We start from the raw sequence: 8,972 nt of genomic DNA on the forward strand, positions 1-8,972 counted from the left end.
TACTCTTTTCCCCCAAAATAGTAAACACAAGTAATTGTATGCTGAAGCATAACCCTTCTTGGGCACTGAAATTCTTATTTAAGCCATCTCCTTCCCTTCAATGAACCTAACATGTATTCAGTTCCTCTAAACCCTAGAAGGAGGTATTTATCTGATGCAACAGGCTGCACGGAAACACTGAAACAGGGCAAAGGTAAATGCAGACTTTGTTTCAACTTAGTTGCAAGGCACCACTGCCCTCCTCTTGGCAGCCAAGAACTTCAGGGTTAAAAAAAACAAACAAACAAAAAAAGAAAACAAAAGCAAAAACACTTTGCCCCAGACATATCGTAATGCAACAAAAAATGGGTCTTGTGTGAGGATCACATGCTCAAAAACATTTCATTTCTTAATGTTTTATACATCTCTGAAAGCACAGAGGGGAAGCATGTAAAAGCGGCAGTGGGCACATCTGACACAGAAAATCTGGGGCTCTGGTTCTAAGGACAAGTTATAGCCATAATTTCCGGTTGTAATGTCAAGCAAATTCACGATCTCTTTATTTCTTAACTTGTCAGGGAAAAGGAACTTATTTCATTCTTCAGTAGATGACAGGCTTGGATCAAAACCTGGAGTTCTGCATCTCTCAAGTAATAAAAGCCTCACTGCAGGAAAGGAAGACTTGACTCACCCATGTCCAGAGTCCAAGCTTTTTATTAAACTAAAACTTGGTTCTGGTACAGCGGTCAGACATTTTCCTTCCCCAAGCTCTAGATGGCAGCAGATGCGAAGTCACAGGCTTAGGAAGCAGCTGAGTGAGGAGCACTGTAGGCTGCGGATTTCCTCGATGGGCATTCTGCTAAAGCTGAGCTCCTATCTATTCCCCATGATCACGGGAGAAATATATGCAGATAAAACTGTTAGTCCAATCCAAAATATGTCTTTCCTCTAGCCTCACTGTTGACTTCTCAGCCAAAGATACACTTGGGCAAAGCAGTGATTTCTAGGGCCGAACAGTCCATATACCGATTTGTTTGTGCACTCATCCATTTACATTTGCACTACTGTGCAAAATGCATGAGTTTCTTGCATCCTCCCTTGCTTACAGCTGGGAGGAGCAGCTGACATACCAGAATGTTGTGCTACCATTCAACAAGACCTGGACAGACTGGAGAGTTGCACAGAAGATAATGTGATGACGTTTACCAAGAGCAAGCATGGAACTACCTACAGACAACCTGCTTTAGCAAGGGGGTTGGACATAATGATCTCTTCTGGTCACTTCCAACCCCTGCAATTCTGTGATTCTGTATCATCTTTGCAACACAGATTCTGGACTCCACTAGACACACTGTCTTGTGTTTGTGAACAGGAATGAGCAGCTGAGTGCACTGATGTACAGTACAAGGGGTTTTGCTACAAGGCACTTGCAGAGAGGGCCGGGTGCTTCTTATCTTAGCAAGCTTGCCAAAGGCCTGCACACACCTTCCACACAACCTGGCACAAACACTGTGTGTGTCTTCTCAAGGAACAGTATACTTGAAGATTTTTTTCCCCATGCAAGATAATGTGTGGGCACAGCTGTATGCATTTTTCTCTGTGCTAAATAACATAAAAGTGAGCAATTACATAAATCCACATAAGTGCACAGAACCCAAGGGCATCCAGGTAACAATTCAGTACAAATGTAGTGAGAATAAACTGATTTTCCCAGGTGGCCTGAAACTTGCAGCAGTCAAAACTTAAGTATCATCTCTGCTTGAGTAATTCTGTACATGCTGCAGGATGAGTTACTAAGGAATGCACTAAATGCATTCTCACACATTTCCACTGAATCTGGCTGAACCAAGTGAGATTGCTAATGCAAATTCTTTTGAGTAAGCAGCTCTGAAGGGAGGATACCATGCAGAATAGATAGATTTGTGTTCATTGGAAGGATATCTGTCTAATGGTTATTCAAAATAAACACAAAGATCCAGAAAACTTGATTCAGCTGGATCAGTTATTCCTAAGACTATCAAAAACAAATGATTTAGCTGTTGCCCTGGTGTAAAACATACTGAGGGATTCAACAGAAGAAACTCTCCAGTAAGCTACACAAGATAAAGAGACTACTGCATAAATGACAATTGGATTTAAAAGGGAGTGCCTGAGGGGTAAATACTGGGGTTGAATAGGAGATTGATAAGATGATAGAGAAATTATTATGAGAGGTTCAGGAGAAAGACCAGAGGCAAGGAAGTAAGAAATAAAGTTATGACTCAGGGGTTTAAGGAGCAACCACCACCTGTATGCACCTAAGAGAGAAAGGATTTCCAAGGTCCTACATTTCCTTACTTTCAGTTACTCTTAACTATCACAGACCTCTAAAAGTCTTCTGAACTCCTGGTGGATAGGACCAGAGAGCACTTGCAGGATCTACTGCAAATTAGTAAACAGTACTAAGCATTTGCAGTGCCTGTGCAGATCTTCACAAATACCTCTGGACTTGAAAGGAGACCAAATATTCCTAGAAATCCAACACCACCAGTCTTAGACTTCGGGTTTAATTTGAGTCGCTTTTAGATGTATAAGGCTGGCTAAACTGTGTCCGGACAGACAGAGAATGGGTAGAAACAGGACAACAGCATGTAGGAGTCCCCATTTGTAGGACATGTGCAAAAAGAAGCATCTGTGAATCTCTCCATTATTCTGCTAAAGAACATTTGTTCTGTGACTAATCCATCTGAATATTTACTCATTGGAGCATCCTGGAAAGCAAATGCAGTAGGAGATGCAAGGAAAATAGGAGTCAAGAAAAATCAAGCAGAACACTAATAGTAGTAACTGCCAATCAAGTTACAAGAATACACACTTCTCTTTTTCTTACTGCACAGCATCACAGGGTTAAACCTCTATATTATGTTACTTACGTTACACTAAAGATCAGGCTACAAAAGCTTAGATACAGTGCCCCAAGAAACCAATTATCATTGAAATCAGCACAGACATATGTGAACGAATGTCAGGAAGCTCTGAATTGGGCCCATGCACATATAACATGGCAAAGTTACTCAGAAATTGCATGCAACACCCAAATGTTGTGGTAAGAATTGCTGCTATCCTATGGGTCGTTTTATCATCTGAGAAAGTTAGAGATAAAACTGAGGTGGTTTTTATGGGGACAGTCTGACAAAGAAAAGAGAGTACATGAAGAAGAGAACATCCAATGATGAAAAACTTGTTCTTGTATCAAATAAACACTCCGGACACCAGACAGAGGAGTGAGGGCTTTCACATGCAGCCCTGAAAACACACAGATATATTTGGGCTTTTAATGTTATTGCCCCAGAAGCAGAAACTCTGGGAGAAGAAACTGGATCTGAGGGTAGAGTGAGGCTGTAGCAGGTATAACATACAAGTCTTTGGATTCAATACAAACAGGTCAGCAAAAGCGTATTATTTTAGACTTAATTATGATCAATGGCCCACTGTTACTTTGAGTCTTTTTAAAACAAAGGCTCCTTCTTTTCTCCCTGCAGGACTCCAAAAAGGAAAAATCTAATCTAAGCAAAGCAAAACAAAATGGAGACATAATAAGAGAAAGGGAACAGAACAGTATTGTACTTCAGTAGTTCCTGATGATCCAAAACATGAATGTTTCACTTCAGTGCAGAACCTCCCCGTGCAATCCTGTTCTGCTCTTGAATTCATGTTTTGCTACTTCCTTGTGTTTGTTTTGTTGTGTTTTGGTGGATTTTTTTTTTTGTGTAAATTCTTCAGAGTAGAACAGGGATAAGAGAACAATCAGTGATTTATCCAAGCACACACAGCAGCACAATTATTGTGAAATACAGCTCTTCTGTAGTTCGATGCTGCAACTACCCACACCCTTTCCTCTACTTTCCAAGTGCTGTGTTTTCTACTAACCTTTCATCTAAAGCGGTGTCTAAAAGCTGAAGGAACTGTGTAAAATGCCTATCAACTGCAGCTATCTGTGGTTAGCAACCAGGTACTAGCAACTAATCCTAACAAATCCTCCGTATTTCAATGCAGTGAAGTTGATACAAATTTCGTTGACAATACTTGATGTGAGGGTCAATCTTCTGGCCTTTGATGAAAGCTATCTGTCTCTTAACCCTGCTTAGAACAGTTGTGACTGACATAATGTTTAAATCCACAGGCGTACATCTCTAAAGCCTACCCAGGCTGTTAAAACAGTATTCACAACAGTGGAATATAGATGTATTAATTGTTAACATCCATCTCCACTCACATGTGACGTTTTCAAGAGACAGCCTTCTTCGAATTTTAGGACAGTGGAGAATGAGACAGGAACATGAACATCACATTTATTCTTTCTAGAAATCTAATTTCCTTAGATGTTAACACAGAATCAGATCTTTCCATCTGAGCCGAGCTGAAGAACCATGGTAACCACCCAGAGCCATGCTGCTTTCAGTGGGCTCTGATGTCTGTCACCACAGCATAAATCAGAGCCATAATATGGTATTCCCAAAGCTGGCATATTATGTCCTCTGTATGCATGTACTGTCCAATGCAAGCATAAAAAGTGTCCCAAAATTCAGCCTGAGGGAGTGGAAATATTCTAAAGCAGAAGCATCTTAGTGATGTTATCTATTACCTCCAAAAAACAAACCGAAGAAAATAAACAAGCAAACAACGAATAAATAAATAAATAAATAAATAAATAAATAAATAAATAAAAGGAAAAAGAAAAAAATCAAACATTCAGAACATAGATGAAAAGTCAACCAAACTTAAGTTATATACCCCTTTAGAAAAAAGACTAGAAACTTTCAGATGCACCTTAGCACCAATCTGCTGGAGCTCGTGTGCTGCTATGGCCCCGCTGGAGCTTCATCAGCAACCCTCAAGCAGCAGCTGGCAGTCACCAGAAAAAGCAATTGCTTTAACTTTTGAGTCACAATGGCACAGAACTGAGTGTAACAGAACACATTTCAGGCTTTAGTTTGATTTTGGCATGATTTCCAGCAGCTGGTTTGTTGGGAATAGAAATACTGGCTCCATTATCACACATCCGTAGAGGAAAAAGGATCTTTATAGAGCAACCTATTAGTAATTGGAAAACTATTAGTGAAGTGCTCTAATTTTTGTGCATACAAATACTTAGGAGCAATTATGCTTATTCCTTTTTTGGTTTACAACTTACTTTTCCTTTACACTCCCTGAAGGCCAGCTCTAGCGTTACTTAGTCTTGCAAGAGAGTGCTGCTGGACAAGTGTAGGACTCTGACTGGCTTTTTTTTCCCTACAGCCTCCATGCTGAGTAACTCATAGCTATGTAGGTGCCCTAAGCAAAGACTGACTTGGACTAGTCTTTGGTCATTGCCTGCTCACTGTCAGCCAGCCCACTGTCAGTAAGTTGTCCTGGGGCACTACAGTCAGTTGACTATTTGCTCCCTCATTAGAAATATCCATCCCATACCTACCCCCATCCTTCCCCTGCCCTTCAAGACAAAGACAAACATATAATTAACATAAACACATACATACATTGAAAATGTTTTTCAGACCTTTTGTGCATATATTTATGTATCAGAAAGATCACAAACTCAGTTACTTTTTCCTCACAGGAAACTTTGCTTTTAAGCAGATTCAGTGATGCTACCCCTCTCTTACAGAGGATAGCTGAGATACCAATGTGCCATTCACAGCAAGAGTTTATTCATGCTGCTTTCCTAGGTAGTTTGAGTAGGCATATACATTTGAAGCACCTTTTAGGTAGAAGCACGTATAAAAAGCTGTGAGGTTCCAAGATGATAAAAACCACAAAGATAAATAATGCAGCACACAGCAGCAGTCAGACAACTTATCTTGGAGTAAAAAGACATGTTATGTACACTTCCCTTTAAAATAAAAGTCACCATTACCAAAGGTACTGCTGTTGTGACTAAAGACAAGAATGCTGAGCACGAGAGACATGAAGGTGCATAACTTCTCCTACCAGAAAAAGAAAATTCATTCCTGTCATAGGAACAGAAGAAAACATACAGAAGGCTGTGGTATTCAGTCCAATGCCTGGCCTTGTCTCTGTACAGCTGCTGACACACAGTAACATACCTATTACTCCTGTTTTTTGGGGAATTGGATAGAAGAAAACATGGCTACTCTTCTGCCGTGCTGCAACGGGCTTAAAATATTTTGAGAGATAGACTTCTCTACAATTATCACTCAAAAAGCTAGGAGCTGCCTATGCTCCTGTGCCTCCACCCTCAGAACTCCCTGGATCTTGTACAGAGCTTAAAAGTAAGTTAAATTAAAACAAACAAACAAACAAAAAGGTATATTTATTTGCCCTTGCATGCCACTTTCTGAGCCTTTGCTCTTGGGCTTCATTCTTTAACTTTCCCCTGTGACTCTGAGCAACATTTTTTCTCATCTTTAATTTTTCATCATTATTGTTATTTAAAGTTCAGGTTTCCATGATTTTTTGAGTCAGACTCCAGAGTCATACTGCAAACACACGGAGTTACAAGATCTGTGATAAAATCACCAGAATGTCAACAGACTGGTTGACATAGCGTTTCAGATATTTTTTATTGTACTTCCAAGTGTCTGTTCCAGGAACAATTTCCACGTGGCTCAACATATCCTGCCATCAGAGTGCTCAGCATTTTTTTCATTAAATTGTGTTATGCCAGTAAGCATGAGAGAGGGAGCTGGTCTGCAGAAGGTATTTTCCCATAGCGCAGGAAGGGAAAATTGCCGTCTGCTTTTGCCAGATTTATGGTATAATGTATACCCATTGGCATATAGTCAAGCTTTCATGTAGCAGTTTATTTCCAGGTTACTGGAAATAAACTCTGATAGGAGAATCAACACATGGTTTTGCAGAAACAAGGAACATATGCAGAATCCTTTAGAATGTGGAAGATAAGTAAATAGCTGCAGTCTGCTTCTCACACTTCATGCATTCTGCTTCCCATTCACTTCAAGGTCAACAAAAATTTCAGCACTTTGCCTTTCAAGGCCCATACAACCTGAATTTACAGCACCTCTTTCTGGATCACCTTTTTCCACATAGTGCATTTATTCTATAATGTGAGAATTCAATACTGAAAGTGAAGTGTCTTTGTGCTTCCTGTTTGCTGTGCTTTGACTTCTCCGCACCAAGAAGCCTCATCCAAACATTCTGGTTTCTGTGAAACATCTGGTGCATGCACACGGCATTAGCTCAATAACAGGTTATTAAAGCCTGCTTTGGAGCCTTGTCCTGGAGAGAGGCAGGTTCATTCACCACAGAAGGAAAGTGCTGGGCCACCCTCCACAACCTTCCACAGCCTCCATGTGTCATCAGCCAGAGCAACAGCTGCTGTTGTGGCATGGAGTCCCAGCTCAGCAGCATGCAAATCTCAGTGTTTGTCAACATCTGCCCCACCAGATCTGAGAGCACCTTGAAAGCAGAACTGTATGTCTCTTAAAAATCCCGGAGAAATGTAATTTCCCTCAGCTCCATACTTCAGAGGCTTGTGCCTCCTGATCCAGTTTCATCCCTCTGGTGCAATGCAGGAGTACAGATAAGTGCAGATAACCCCATCTAGCAGTGATTACAGATTTGAACACTGATGCACAGATTTTCTGCACCTGTGCTCACACACACCTTTTTTGAGGGCATTTTAAAATCTCATTTTATCATTCTGTGTATGTGCAGCCACATCAATAGCTGAGTCAGCTCCCATGAAAGCACTTTCTGATGGTCAGGGGTGAGCACTGGTGGAGGCAGGGGCTCCAAAGGCAGTCTTTCTCACCTGGTTTTGTTCCTATGGGCCACATAGGAGGGAACACACTCATGTAGAAGCACAAACACAAACTGTACAGTGAACCATAAGCAGATGCCACCACATTGCTGGACATATCACTGGACACATCATTGGACATATCATTGGATGTTACCATCAGAAGCACCACTGGATGCACCTATCCCCCAGTGGATGGAGACAGATGTGCCTTGCACAAACCCCAGATCTGGACCCCAGTGCTTCAGTTGCTAGCACCTGCATACAAAAGCCCACTCAAGCTCCCTGTTTCAGAGCCACATGTGAGATGCCTACCCCACAAGATGATGGGGGGCCAGACAGCATGTGCCTTTACTTCATATCATATGACGGGTACAGAAAGGGAATTTTCCCATCCTGTGCTTGTCTGCAAATTGTGTCTGTGCTTGCAAAGCTTGTAGTTCAGGTAGGGGTACTAGCAGACACTCATGCTTATGTTGTCTTTTCAGCATGTGACTAGAAGCGATTTTAATTTACCTGTCTAGAACTAGCTTTCAGTATTACAGAAAAATAACAACAAATGGTCTCAGTATTATTTCTGGAAGATTACTTTTTTTTTTCCACTTTCCTCTGGGCAACACATCCCCTTTGCATAATTTCATTAAATGTATAAACTCTCCAAACTGTATAACAGGGAAGGGTAATGAAATCTCCAATCACAGAAAAAAATTTAAAAAAAGCTAACAAAATACCAATTTCCATCCAAGTTACACAAAAAAATTTGCCAAATTCCTTGGCATGAGGAATCAGAGCCACCTTTGAGCAAGTGAAAGTGGGATTTCCGTCAGTGCTGCCATCGTCATGCTGACATGAATGAAGGTGGTTTTGCTGACACTGAAGTACTGAGCATCTCAATACCCCTTGCTGATCTGCACCACTTCCAGCCAGACTAGCACTGAGCACCATCCTGAACTGTGATCTCATCTTCTCCAGGCCCAATTTCTTGAGCAAATTTAAGCTGCTTCTACACTGATCACAACTAGCAAGGCGATGTCCCACCTGTCCAGGATCCATCCAGCACAGAGAGGGCTGCAACACAGCAACTGTCTATGCACTGAACTTTGCCATTGCCCTCCTCAAAGCAGCCAAAACAGGCTGCCTATAAAGCTGTATGACTCAGATACGGGCAGAGCTGCATATCAGCAACTGTGGATATGGCTTTGTCAATTTCAGCTCTCAGATTAAATCGGTGCTC

The sequence above is a fragment of the Phasianus colchicus genome, chromosome 9, assembly GCF_987193195.1.
Source record: "Phasianus colchicus chromosome 9, bPhaCol1.hap1.1, whole genome shotgun sequence".
Taxonomy (NCBI): domain Eukaryota; kingdom Metazoa; phylum Chordata; class Aves; order Galliformes; family Phasianidae; genus Phasianus; species Phasianus colchicus.